This window comes from Pleurodeles waltl, chromosome 11, assembly GCF_031143425.1.
Source record: "Pleurodeles waltl isolate 20211129_DDA chromosome 11, aPleWal1.hap1.20221129, whole genome shotgun sequence".
Lineage (NCBI taxonomy): Eukaryota > Metazoa > Chordata > Amphibia > Caudata > Salamandridae > Pleurodeles > Pleurodeles waltl.
The window spans coordinates 11,334,499-11,348,744 of NC_090450.1; the positions used below are offsets into that span (position 1 = coordinate 11,334,499).

The window sequence follows — 14,246 nt, forward strand, 5'->3', positions numbered from 1 at the left end:
GATGCAGAGGGCAGTGGTGAAGAGAAGAGTAGAGTGGGATAGAGTGTAGTGGTGTAGAGTGCGGTGGCAGAGAGCAGTGGTGCAGAGTAGATTAGAGTGGTGTACCGTGGACTGGAGTGTAGGGGCTTAGAGTTGAATGTTACAAAGTAAGGTGCATTGGTATAGAGTGTATTGACATACAGTGCAGTGAAGTAGAGTGCAGTGGTGTAGAGTACAGTAGCAAGGAGTGGAGTTGCGCAGAGTAGATTTGTGTGGCCTACACTGGAGTGGCATAGAGTGCAGTGGTGCAGAGTGATGTAGAGTACAGTAGCCTAGAATGGAGCTGTGCAGAGTATATCGGTGTGGCCTACACTGGTGGAGTGGTGTAGAGTGCAGTGGTGAATAGTGCAATGGTGTAGAGTGGCGAAGGGTACACTGGCATAGAGAAGTGTGGTACAGGGTAGAATAGAAAGGTTTATCGTGTAGTGGTGCAGAGTGCAGTGGCCTGACGTGGTGTAAGTGGAGTGGGGCAAAGTAGACTGCAGTGATGCGAAGTGGTGCAGAGTAGAGTTGAATGGCACAGGATGTAGTATTCATGGTGTGGTAGCACACTGCCATTACAGACACCACATGTTCAATTGAAATGGCCATTACATTTGCACAGACATACAGTTTTACTAATAAAACTATATAGCCCACAAACTAAAATGTGTGAACATTGCATCGCCTAGTGAAATGTTTTTTGATCATATTAAACTATTAGTTTCCACACAAATAACAAAAATGTGCATTATTTGTGTTCCTTATTCTGATATAGTCTGAAAATACTTACACAGTTCATTTCATTTAAATGTTGTTGTGTGCTATAAAAAAAAACTGCTTCCTACCCCCCAGTATCTAGCATGTCACATAAATTCTCTCACTTGGAAGTCAGAGAAAGAAAAGTAAACAAGCACCCTGTAACGGCCCAGCAGTACCCCGGGGGCACCATCATGTCTGGAGTCTGTGACCCGGATATTGTTCAAACGCCAACCAATCAGGTAGCGTCTCTAGTCGAAAGAGGGGATTTTAAATCCCTAGCGGGACGTATTGGAGGAAGAGGACGGCCAGCAGTGACAGCACCAGTGGGAACGGCACATCGGAGGCTGGGCAGCAGAGGAGTGCGGCGGACACCACAGCAACGAACACGTGCCGTACGAAATGGCAATGACAGAGAAGACTCCAGGACCAGGAGGAGGAACGTGAAGACGGCGGCCCAACCCTCGTCCCAGCGTCCAGGTGGAGGGACAGGAGGCAGCAAGACTAGCAGACCGGCCACGCTCCGGGGAGTGTGGGCCTGCCAGGCACGGTCCTAAAATAGGACAAGGGACTAGAAACCGACAGAACCGGTGGGAGGACGGAGAATCAGACGGCTGGATGTTTGTTATTGATTATTTTTCCTTTAGTTTGGGTATTTACATTTTTTTTACTATCAAGATCGTTATACAATAGCTGTGCAGTAATAGTACAGAAGAAAGTACAAACCAAAGACAATAAAGAGTGATGCCAGACTCTCGTTTTTTTTGTTTTGTCTTTTATTGGTTTGTTTGAAAAGCGTCTTTGTGAAATATTAGGAAAATAGGAGGAAAGGAAACCAACCCCTTTTATTTAGTAAAACCTGAAAAGAGGAAAGGACAGAAAAGGGGTAGGAGCAGATACCCCAGAAACAGGGACAGAGACAGTAAAAGACAGAAGAGTAGACACTAGAAGAAAAAAAGAAGACAAGGAAAGCTAGTAAACGAGAACAGTACAAGAACTAGAAGAGAAGAACAAACAATAAGAGGAAGACAAAAATAAAGGCGAGCAAGGCAGCCCAGGGAAATAGGAATAATACTTACCTGTCCACCAACAGTCTTTTTCTTCTTCTTTTCCCCATATGCCTCCTGCGACACCATCTGGAAGGAAAAAAAACAAGTGAATCATCTTGCAGCACATCTGTACATATATGGCACACATTAGATGCCAGCCCTGTCACAACAGGACTGACCATGCCGTTGCTTCAAGATGATGCAGATCTCCTCAACTCACAATGGCCAACATAAACCATTAACGTTGATAGGCAGATTTTTCAGGAATTCCCACAAGATGCTGCCAACATCAAAACTACAACCCTGGCATCCTCCGTGGCCAATGCACAGAAGTTGAGATTGAGATTCCAATGGGAGTGTTGCCCTCGTCCACATCAGTGAAAGCCACCCTCTGCCTTGTGTGGTCAGGAGCTCATCAACAGCTATGATGCCACTGGAGGCCAGTTAAGAGCAGCCACACATGAGGTGATTGACAACCTCCTGAGGATGACATGCACTGGCAGCCCCTGCATTCTTGCCTTGTATGACCTTACCTTAGTCTTCAACACTACTCACCATGAAGCCCAGCTAAACTCCTCGCAGTCCACACGGTACATAATTAAACTGCAATAGAGTGAATAGATGAATAGAGCCCGCATCGTTCAGAACTGGACATCCAGGTCGGCTCCTCCAGGTGTGAATCCATCACTGTAACAAGCAGTGCCTACCAAAGCGGCATCTTCAGGCCAGCAACTTTCAATTAAAATATGGGGTCCTTTGGGGGGGGGTTCTGCCCCACAAAGATGCCAGTACACATCAGTAGCACGTGATACAGAGAGTCTGAGGTTTGCAATGGGCTTCATGCCTATTTTGTTTTTTGCTAAGCACAAAACACTATGGGGTCATTGTGACCCCGGCAGTAAGTGGGAATGTGGCAGTAGTACCGCCAACAGGCTGGCGGTACAGACACCCACATTATGAGCCAACCTGCCACTTCTCCACTCATACCACCATGGCGGTATCAGCCGCCGGGCCGGAGATGTCAAGCTTTATGAGCCTGCCTACCACCATGGTTTCGTGGCATTAGCAATGCCACAAAAACCATGGCGGTTGACCCTCCCGGTGACAGGGAATTCCGTCCCTGTCACCGGTAGGCGGCTCCCCCCCAACACTCAGACACCCCACGCCCCCTGTCATCCAAACTCCCCTCTGAACCCTCTGATCCTCACATTCTCCCCTCCCCCCATACACGCACATACCCACAGACACACCACGCATACACCCAATCACTCACACTGGCACACACACATACTTCCAGACATGCTCGCACACATTCTTACACACAATCACACTGAAATGCAGACATGCACTCACTTCACCATTCTTACACGCATTCACTCACATGCATACAACCATGCAAACAACACAACACACACGGACGCATTCACCCACGCACATTCATGCACACAAACAGACACACACACACAACAGCCCCCACCCCTCTCCCCTTTCGGAAGCCCGACTTACCTTTGTCGAGGAAGTCTTCCGGCAGGGAACGGAAAGGGGCCCTGCTACCGCCAGCAGAACACCGCCAGGCAGTATCACAGGTCATGATACGGCTGGCGGCGTTCAACTGGCGTGGCGGTGCTAGTGGTAGCAGCGCCAGCTTACCACTGTCCACCAGTATGATCACTGCCGGATTTCCGCCCTTCTTGTGGTGGAAGTCCGGCGATAAACATAATATGGCAGACGGATGGTAGCAATGGTGACGGTGTATTGAAGGCCGTCACTGCAGCAGTAGGTCGTTTTTACCGCCTTTGTTATAATGAGGGCCTATATGTTTTGATCATTATTTTAAAGGAGTCTATGGTGTAATATGTATGTTCTTTTATTTTTTCCTTTTTGGGTATTGTGCAAATCATTTATGTATGTCTTGGTAAATTACTGCCTTGGAGAAGTTTACAGTGATAAACGTAACGCGTTGGCTGTGTCTTTAGGTGTAACGTTTGGAATTTTGAAACCATGTGAAGTTTTTGAAAAGAATTGAAAGGGGATTTGGAATAAAGGAGACCTTGAATGGACGTCCTACTGTTTGATGGTGCATCTCTGTTCATGTTTCTTTAGCAGCTCTTAACACACCTTGGAGCAGCAGGTGATCCTAGTGTGCCCACAGAATCTTTTGCATCTACTGCAGTTGGGACAAAGGTATGTGCTGTTCATTGGGCTTGCTGCTCAGCTTTTGTGGTTGTGCCTTTCTCTAGAGAACCAAACCTTGCTACCTCACCTAGATCGTCACTTATCACGGTAGCTCTCTTTGTCCGCCCACATCTTCTTCTCTCCACCTCGCTTTGTCTGTTAATCTGGATCTCACCTTTCTCCAGTTCTCTTTTTCCTCTCTCTATTTCACCCCCTCTCTCGACCTCGTCTCTACCACCTCTCTCTCTCTACGTCTTCCATCTCACTGTCAGTTTTTCATACCTCTGAGCCCTCTGTCCTTCTCCGATCTACCAACTCCACCTACTTCTGTTACTTAGGAGAGTCGTTCACTGTCTGGTCTAAAATGTGTTCACTAAGAAAAATTATTAATTTGCAATGCAATGGGTGTCATGTTTGCTCAAGTTAGACCTATTAGCTTTGCAAATTCCTAACTGGACTTTTTTTGCCATTTAAATTTAAAATGAACAGTAAAACAGTTGACAAATGCAAGTCAATTCAAACCACCACGGCCGCCATGAGCGTGAGTGTGAAGGAGAGGACAAAAAAGGAAAAAGAAGTTCCCTTGCAGTCAAACATATGAGCAAACGTGCAATTATCCATGTAACAGGGTCAGTCCCCACGACAATAACAAAACCACCCCAAGATGGGACAAACCTAAAGCATTTACCAATGTCATCAAAGGAGTTTGGAAAGGCAAGCCCATGAACGAGTGCAAGTGATGGGCATGCGGTGGGCGTGGTTAAAAGCCCACATTGATACCAACACGTCAGAAAAGCAGCGCTTGGGCGGTGCTATGCTCAACCTAATGAGGCGAATGTCACATAGCTGCCAAGTTCTCCAGGTCCATGCAGGATGTGCTGCTCCAGTTCAGGTTTTTCTCTTTGAATTCTGGGAGTTGTGGTCTTGTTTTATAATACAATGAACATGACTACAAGTCCCAGAATTCAAAGAAAAAACATGGACTGGAGCAGCACATCACTAATGGACCTGGGAAACTTGGTAGGGCTGATGTCAAGGCAGGCAAACTGAATTAGGAGAAAATGATCAGATTTCACCACGTGGATTTATGAAAATCTTTGGAGTAGCACTTTGATTCTTGCTGTTGCCATGAAAATTGCAGTTTGAGGGGAGATTCATTGGTGATTACAACTATCTAGTGGTTAAACCTAGGCATCAAGTGCTATAAGCATATGTCTATTTTAGTATTATGTGCTCGCCCACTAAATATTTGGCAAATCCCCCTTACCCTGTCTTTATTACGATGCAAAGACCATACTGACCAGGTAAGGACTTCCATGTAAAAAAAAAAAATCTAGATCGAAGCTAGTATTGCCAGGTTTCCAAGATAATTATACCGCACATTTGTTAATGTTTTAACAGTCTACAAAGGTCCAGACGCAATGCTAAAATAGGACTTTAAACGAAATACGAAATCGAAGTTATTCATTTGTGACATGACTTTTCTGCCTATGTTCACTTCAATAATTGGTGATGATTAGTTAACGCAGATCTAGAACACATTTAAAAGTGTTTTCTATTTATTTTCATTGTTTGACGTATGTACAAATAAGACTTACAAATACCGTCTTTTGGTAATTTTGCATAATTTTGTACCGGCCAGGACATTAATATCCCGTTGGGGCCAGTAAAAGACCGGCCAGAAGGCAACCCCAATCGAAGCCCAAAAGCAAAGTGCTTTGCCAATGCTTGATGAACTTTCTTTTGGTACTATTTGGCTAGAAGTCTTTGGGGAACTTGAGCCTTTTTTGGTGCCCTATTCCTGAAAAGTTAACATACAACTCAATTTTGTTTGGCATTACCAAAGCTGAAAATGGATGATTTTTCAAAGTTGTCTAAAAGGGCACAAAATGTGCCTTGCGCCACAACAGTGGTTCCAGCTTTGTCAGCTAATCATTTTCAGTAAACTAATTCGCTTCCTAAAAGAAATGTTTTCGAAACTTCCAGGCAATATAAATCTATTAATAGCCCCGTAAATACACTTCGACAAAAAATAGCAGGGGCTGACTTTCGAGCAGCAGGACAGGCCCTGCACTGTACGCGCCCCCCAAGTAAACAACTTCTTGCGGGAGGGGAGAAACCTCAGAAAAGTTACTACAGTGCGGAGGCCTGGAATTCACAGGTTACGCAACCCGCGCTGGCGGCGGCCCCGTTTCCACTGACAGATATTTAAGCTGCAACAGATAACTTCCCACCGCCGTTTTTGTAAACTTTCCGCAGTGTTTCTGGTGTGGGGAACTGGTTGGATTGCTTATGTAAACGCGTTCGCCCTCCCCGTGTGGCTCTTCTCTGCAACTTTATCTCAGTGACGAACATGTTGCAACTTTTCCCCGCTGTTCTCCTCAGAGTCCTCTTTTAATAACAATAGATTAAAAACAGCAGCTCGTGCCTGCTGCGGCAGAAGTGTGAGATTTTTGCTGCCTCCTGCTTTTAACGACCTGGCCGTGAGATGGCGCCATTAGGTTATATTCCAGAACATTCACGTCACGTGTCCGGCTGAGTTACAGAAACATGTAAACAGAGCCCTCCTTTTGGGGGTGTGCATGGGTCGGGGGCATACATGGCAACCTTTTAGAAGAGGGCAATGGGAGAGTAAAAAAATGCATTTCACCCAAAGACTTCTATGGAAGGAGATTCAATTTCATAAGGGAGACAACCAAAATGAAGTTTTAAAAAATCGGGCGTCTCCCGCCGGAATCGGGCCTAATGGCACGTATGCCGGAAGTGAGATAGACTGCACCAGAATCAAAAGGACTCTCACCACAAAAAGGGAAGGTGTGGGAAATTGATTAATCAACTCTGAAAACTGGTGTCTGTGGCAAAATGTTGTGACTACTGTTGAGAAATGACATTTACAAAGTTTTTTTGGAAGTATACATGTGTAGTAAGCTCTTATGCATTGACATACTGTAAGGTGGTCCCATCGCCGAGCTTAACGCTGCAACTTGCTTGCCCATAGCGACTTTAGGCATGGCACAGTGGCGTAACAAAACTTGAGAGGGCCCTCCTGCAAAAAACATGGAGGGCCTCCCCCCGACGCAAGAAGTTCCTCTTTTTTTGCTGGTATAGTTCTTTTAGGTGGTAGAACAAGTTGTTCCTTAATATGAACTCAGTAAATTCAAGAATTGTTTCCACATGATTGTGGTTATTGGCAGATTCTGAAGTATTAAAGGATTACTGTGCTTCAGGATAATATTAGCCAAAAAATGAGTTCACCTCAGCGAGTTCCTTGGAGTGTGATAAAACCAGTCAGCACATAAGAAGATCGTTCAAAGATGTGTCTCATTTTAGCTGATGCTTACTAATGTGCCTAAAATAATTTACTTTAAATGTGCTTGGAAACGGAAAGAAACATTTTACTGGAGAAATGATCCAAGGGTGATTATTTACCAGTTTTAGTGTAGGCCTGATGTAGAATATAACAGGCTTCACATTTTGTATCCCATGTGGCATGGCTCTACTGTTCTCTTTGGAAACTTAAGATATAGAAGTGTGGTCCCTATTATGTGATTTTATATCAGCAAATGTTGCCACTATCTATTGCTCAAAAAGTTTGAAAACATATTTAAAAAGTTTTTCTGAAGAAATATTTATACAAATGTGGCAAAATGGATCAATAATATCAGCGTGGTTTATCATCTGGTATACACATTGAAACATATGAAGTAATGTTTTCATTTATTTTTTCTGCTGTTCGTTTCTATTTTGTGTTTTTACTGATGTCACAAAGCCCTGAAGAAGTGATAGACTACTCACCTTGAAACACATTTTGGTTGTCATTTGACAATCTTTGTAAATTTTGTGGATATGGAGTTAAACTCAACTGAAAAGAAACGAAACTTTCCAGAGTGTGTACAATGCAAATAGTTTTGCAAAATTGTATGCTCAACAATCGGCCAATACATTCGAGGCCCTCTGAATTGAAAATATTACTGTGTAATCAAGGGCTCTTTTAGTGGCTAAAAGTTGAATTAGGTGACTTGGAAAACAAGCTAAAATAGCTACCGATCTCGCAAAACTGGCTTACACTGAAGGCCTTTGCTACACACGTATCAGTGGGATAAATAAATGCCAAATGTTGGCTGCTTGTTTAGAACTCTGTGCAAATGAATGATCTCTTAGTGGATGCTAATAGCAGTAAGGACTATTCCCCTCCTATTATTTTGTTAAGATTTTGCCATATTAGTATACAATGTTTGCGCAATTATATAATTTATTATGCCTTATAAAAAGGCATTTTACAAATTCAAAATGAGAAGAGGAAAAGTGGAAAAGGAAAAGCGGGCTGGAACGGAGGATGGGAATATTGCAGTGCGATAACGTGTTCCCTAGAAAAGTTCAAAAAGAATGGAAACAACAGTGTTGGAGACTGTGGAGGGAGGAGTCCTACAGACGGAAGGGATGTAGAAAAGAGTGCAGAGTTAAGCAAAAAAACATTTCATTGCAGGTAAATCATCCTTCTGTCGGACCCACCTAAAGGGACCCCATGCCCCCCTCTCTAGAGATGCAGCCATGCCTCCTCGTCAGTCGCTTCTCTCTCAGGCCCATCAGAAGGGAGGCAGTAAGGTTAGGCTCCTTGTTTTCTGGGCCATGCATTCATGCTTTTATACTTATTTTTAGATTTTAGAGCAAAGGCGCCCTATTTATTAATGATAGGAAGTTACCATGGCTAACTCTACTAGGTGGCATCAGAGGGTTGGTCTGAAATGCTTCCCTGTACCCTGCAGGATATGTTTTAAAACCTTGAAACATGGTCTTTGAAGGGACAGCCTCAATTTGTTGACCCAAGCCCTGTAAAGATTCTCACATAGCCTGCCCCATCCCCCTCTGCTGTTCTGCAAACCTGCCTCTGCTTGCCATCCCATAATGATCTGCTCTCAAACCAGAAGCTCCTCTCTTCCGAGTGTGCATTGCATGTTTCAGGTGCGCTTTGCAGATGTCTTGTAGTGCACTGCATTGATTTGATGCTAGATTCACAATGTTATGTATTTGTACACGCTGAGTGAGAGCCATTACTGGAACACAGTTTGCTATAATAGATGAGTGGGGAAACAAGACTTGTTTTCCTCACTTGACACTATAAAGGAATTGCAGGCTGCTCTGACAGGGCTCTCCGGGCTTCTGAAGGAAAGCAGAAAGCATTGCTTGTGGGTCAGGGACCGGTGGAAAGCAGAGGCACAGAACATGCTGCACATTGATGCAGGAGGACAGGCATTTTTTTTAATTTTAGACAGTGGGAAAAGGCCATGTTGCGTCTCTGGCCTCTGTGCAGCAGTTGAAAGCAGGGGCAGATGATTTTGGGGGTCACACATAACATAAAATTATAGATGGGTAATAAGGGAACACGAGGAATGCTGTTCATTTCGGATTATATAGTGAAATCATAAACAGCTCTGTCTAATTGATGTCACTCAGAACCCCGTGTGAAAACATCCGCTTTATTCACTGCTATCCAGCTATAATTCTGTATATTTTTCCTGGATCAGGTTTGAGAAGCTTGGAGGATGTTGCTTCCCCTCTGTATTCTCTCTGCACCCTCTCTCTTTCACTACAGGGCTTGAGTGGCTTGAGTATAGAATGATTTCCAGTGATCACTCACACACCACCTGAGGGCAGCGGGTTTTTTGCCAAGAATGTAACAATCGCAGACGCGTTTCGGCCTGAGTTGGGATTCATCAGTGTCATGTTTTTGACGTCCTTACAGAGTATTGAAGCTCCAGGGTTAGCAAAGGCAAAACCAATTCCACATAGAGAGCAGCCGGGGGCTCTTCTGTGTAGAATATCCTGGTGAATGTTGTTTTTAAATGGCTTTTTCTAATTTTGCTTTCTCTTGAGATGGCTTGACGTGCACTTTAGGACATTGGTGTTTTTCATGGAACTATTTCCAAAAAAAGAAAACAACTCCAAAGTGGGTCAGCGTGTGTGAAAACAAGCAGCGCAGTGGGCCTTCCATGGCACAGAGCTTGCATTCTCCTACAGCCAGGCCTGAGGCCTGCTCCCGCGGTGGCTGCCAGCTACGCTGAGGCGATCTCAGTGGCTTGGACCGGCTGGAGCCAGGCGCCTTCGTTCCGCTGGGCCGCTCTTCCCCCCAGGGTAGGAGGTGATGATTCGAGCGGTGTTTGTTCACTGCTCTGACTCATTTGCAGCCCAACAAACATTTTTTTCCCTTTTCTTCAGAAGAGTGCGGTTTACAGATTCCCACAGCAATTTTGTTTAATTCATGTCCTCGCACGTGTAAGAGAAGTAACTGAACAAAAACACTTCAGATGCAGTAGGTTTCCAAGAGCTGCATTTTAGGAAAGTTGTTTGTGAAAGTGGTGGGAAGGAGACGGTGTCGTGTTTTCGCATAAGTCATGTGGAGTGTTCGTCATGACCATTGCAGGGGGTCTGACCAGCGAGAGGTTCCGGGATCTCATATAGTCAGGACGACAGGTGACGAGGGGGGTGGCAGGGCAACGGTTGCAGTGTTGCAGCACTGTTGCCCCCCAAAGTTTTTTTTCTGAAATAGGTTCATCACTTCAATCTCACCCGAAGATCATTGCTGTGGTTCTTCCGTCCCATAACGCTGGCGATGAGGATGGGATTATTGGCGCCACAGAAAAGTGTGGTCAAAATAAGGGATGTCAATTCTGAAGTTACGGGGGGACATATCCCATGTGAGAGCAGGAGGACGAATACAGAGAGTGGTAGAGGGAGATAGTCTGTGATGCTACCCAAGAGGTTTGTACAAGAGTGTAGGAGACATTTGCATTGCAAATTCAAGGATTCCCTGGATGTTGTATATGGCCATATCCTATGTGACAGACGTTTTCTGTTCTGATCCTCAAGTTATTTGTTTACTGTAATATATTGTTTTATTCCGTCATTAGAAACGTTCTTTTTATATTCCCTCGTTCATATAATCTCTATTTTTCTGCATTTTTTTCTTTTGTTTCATTAATGAACTTTCCACGTGTCTTGGGTTTCTCTTTAAAATTAGATCATCTTCGATATTCCTTTCTATGTTGTGTATTGTGTTTTCACATATCTCATCTGCAGTGTTCGTCGTGACCACTCCAGGATGAGAGTCCGGTGATGGGTCAGGGGTTCTGCAATAGTCAGAACGAGAGGTGGACAGGAGTGGGCAGAGCTATGGTTGCCGCCTGGCAGAGAAGTTGCTTCTAAGGTTTTTCTCAAATACATTCCTCATTTATACTTCACCCAAGACTGTTGCTGTTGTCTTTTTTACACCCCATAAGCAATGGATATCCTAATATTTTACAGTGACCTTTAGCCACTACACAGCACAACAGTTGATGGGATGAATGATTTACTGAATCCAAGCCACTCGTTAGGACCCTGGACTGTATTCCAGTGCATCTTTGTTTGTAACTTGTGCATGCCATTACAAACACTGAAGAGCCATAAACAAGTGAAGTTTAGTTGTGGCCCCAAAAGAGACAGTCCACCTTACCAACCCAAGCCAAGCAGCCAGGTGCCACCTAAACGCAAAACACAAGCAACCCTGGACTGATTTCACCGCTATCCGTAAAAGACTTGTAAGGGTATCATGTACCCGCTTGGCACCAGACGGTGGTTTCTCAATGATCTGACTGTGCCCCAGTGGGCAAACCTCTGCATAAGAAGACAGGCTGCTTGTTATAGCCTTCTAATGTGGAATTCTATTCCCAAATAATCTTAAAGCAGCATTGTATCCTAATTCTATTAACATTGACAGTAGTAAGAAGCACATATTTCTTTATTCCAGGGTGTTTACCCGGGAGGTGGTATGGGGAGCTGATTGACACTTGCACGTGGGATGAGGAGATCAGGCAATGATGAAGTGGTTCCTAGACAATATGCACACGCACGTCTGTACCCCCGGCAGGTCCCCAACCCAGATACATGGGAGGGCCGACGGAAATGACCCTCAAGATCTTCTCTGCGAAAATGGCTAGTGAGTCAAGTGGGACACTATATGGCCACCTGGAATGTACGAGGCCTCCATGCCTGTCTTAACGTAAGATGTATAGGGTAGACACACCTACCTTCACGGACATGGGATTCACATTGCCCTGCTACAAGAGACACACTAAATGGAAGAGGAGGGAGCAAACTTACAAAGGTATGGAGGGGACTGATGTTCTTCTCAATGCACTAGACCTATGTGAGGGAGGTTACAATATGCTTGGCCCCACGGGTGCCTTTTGAACATGAGCATCTGCATGGAGATGTGGAGCACAAATATGTCCTAGTTTGTGAATTATGAGATGGGAGGGAAATCTGCATCATAAACACGTACACGCACTCAACACGGACGACACTACCTTACTGGAACACCTATTGCAAGTCATAGATACGCCCCTCATGGGGGGGAGGGTGTCTTTAACTGTGTTCTAGATGAAAAATTTCATTGGCGACCCCATCAACTCCACATATAACTGGGCATAACAGCTGTAGGATCAGAGGTAATGGATCACCTGGGACGCACAGACATATGGTCTTTCTTTCATCCAATCACCAGACATTCTTCCTGTTATTCTGCAACACATAAGCTCATTGTAGGATAGACCACATAGTGGTAACCCGTGACTTCATCACTAGGGTTCAAAGTGCCCGATATCTCAACCGATTTCTGTTGGGCCATTCCACCGTTGCTTGTGACCTATGCTCTCAACCGGCTGCGAGAGCAGATATTTTCATGGAGGTTAAACCCAGAGTCCCTGACTGATGCGATCTTCCACTCAGAAGTTAAGGAGGCCCTAGAATCTTGCCTTGAGCATAGTGGGGGCTCACAGACATTTGATCGATGGTGTGAAGGGCACTGAAAGTGGTGATGAGAGGGGTGAGCCTCTCCAGGACGGTATCGAACATCGCCTGAGCCTTTAACTCACACACAAGAGACCCTACAGACTCAGAAACAAGCACGAAAGGGCAATGAACCTGCACCGATGGGGTGCTTGCTAGACTTGGACTGAGAAATAGTCACTCTAGGGCAGTGGTTCCCAACCTTTTGTTACTGGAACCCGGGGACCCCCACTGAATCATCACTGGAATCTAGGGACCCTCCCACTGAGTCATTACTTAAAAATGGGGACCTAATATGTTAAGATTATTTAATTTTCTAAGCCGTCGCGGACCCCCTGAGGAGGCTTCACAGACCCCCAGGGGTCCCTGGACCACAGGCTGGGAACCACTGCTCTAGGGGACACACTAGCTAAGCACAGGCGCCAAGACTATCGCTCCACTCTGAAGGACAAATCATGGCATATGCTAGAATGGCTACTACACAGAAGGCTTCTTCATCTTCTCACTCATCTACCCTTTCACTCATCCATCACCCTTTTATCCATCCATTCATCCATCCATTCAATCATCCATTTATCCCTTCGCTCATCCGTCCACCCTTTCATTCCAACCACCTATACCCCTATCACTCAACCATCCAACCCATTACACGTCCATTCCCCCTTTGATCCATCCATCCCTCATCCACCCTTTCATTCCAACCACCCATCCTCCATCACTCAACCATCTATCCCATTACACGTCCATTCACCCTTCGATCCATTCCATCCATCCTTTCATTCCAGCCACCCATCCCCCTATCACTCAACCATCCATCCCATTACACGCCCATTTGCCCTTCAATCCATCCATCCACCCTTCCATTCCAACCACCCATCCCCCTATCACTCAACCATCCATCCCATTACACGTCCATTCACCCTTCGATCCATCCATCCATCCATCCATCCATCCACCCTTTAATTCCAACCACCCACCCCATCACTCAACCATTAACCCTTCAATCCATTCCAACCATCCACCCTTTCATTCCAACCACCCATCCCCCTATAACTCAACCATCCATCCCATTACACGTCCATTCACCCTTCGATCCATCCATTCATCCACCCACCCTTTCAGTCCAACCACCCACCCCCTCACTCAACCATTCATTACACGTTTATTCAACCTTCAATCCATCCACCCTTTCATTCCAACCATCCATCCCCCTTATCACTCAACCATCCATCCCATTACATGTCCATTCACCCTTCGATCCATCCACCCTTTCATTCCAACCACCCATCCCCATCACTCAACCATTCATCCCATTACACAGCCATTGATCCATCCATCCACCCTTTCATTCCAACCACCCATCCTCCATCACTCAACCATCCATCCCATTACACATCCATTCACCCTTCGATCCATCCA

General features: G+C 45.2%; 1 long non-coding RNA gene across 1 annotated transcript in view; it reads left to right on the top strand.

Annotated features, from left to right (window-relative positions):
* The first annotated feature begins 3,927 nt into the window (after positions 1-3,927).
* LOC138266532 (uncharacterized) overlaps positions 3,928-14,246 on the top strand; it is a 35,753-nt gene continuing 25,434 nt past the window's right edge. The window contains exon 1 of the long non-coding RNA XR_011199532.1: positions 3,928-4,010. This is a non-coding gene — a long non-coding RNA (uncharacterized lncRNA). The remainder of the gene's footprint in view (positions 4,011-14,246) is intronic.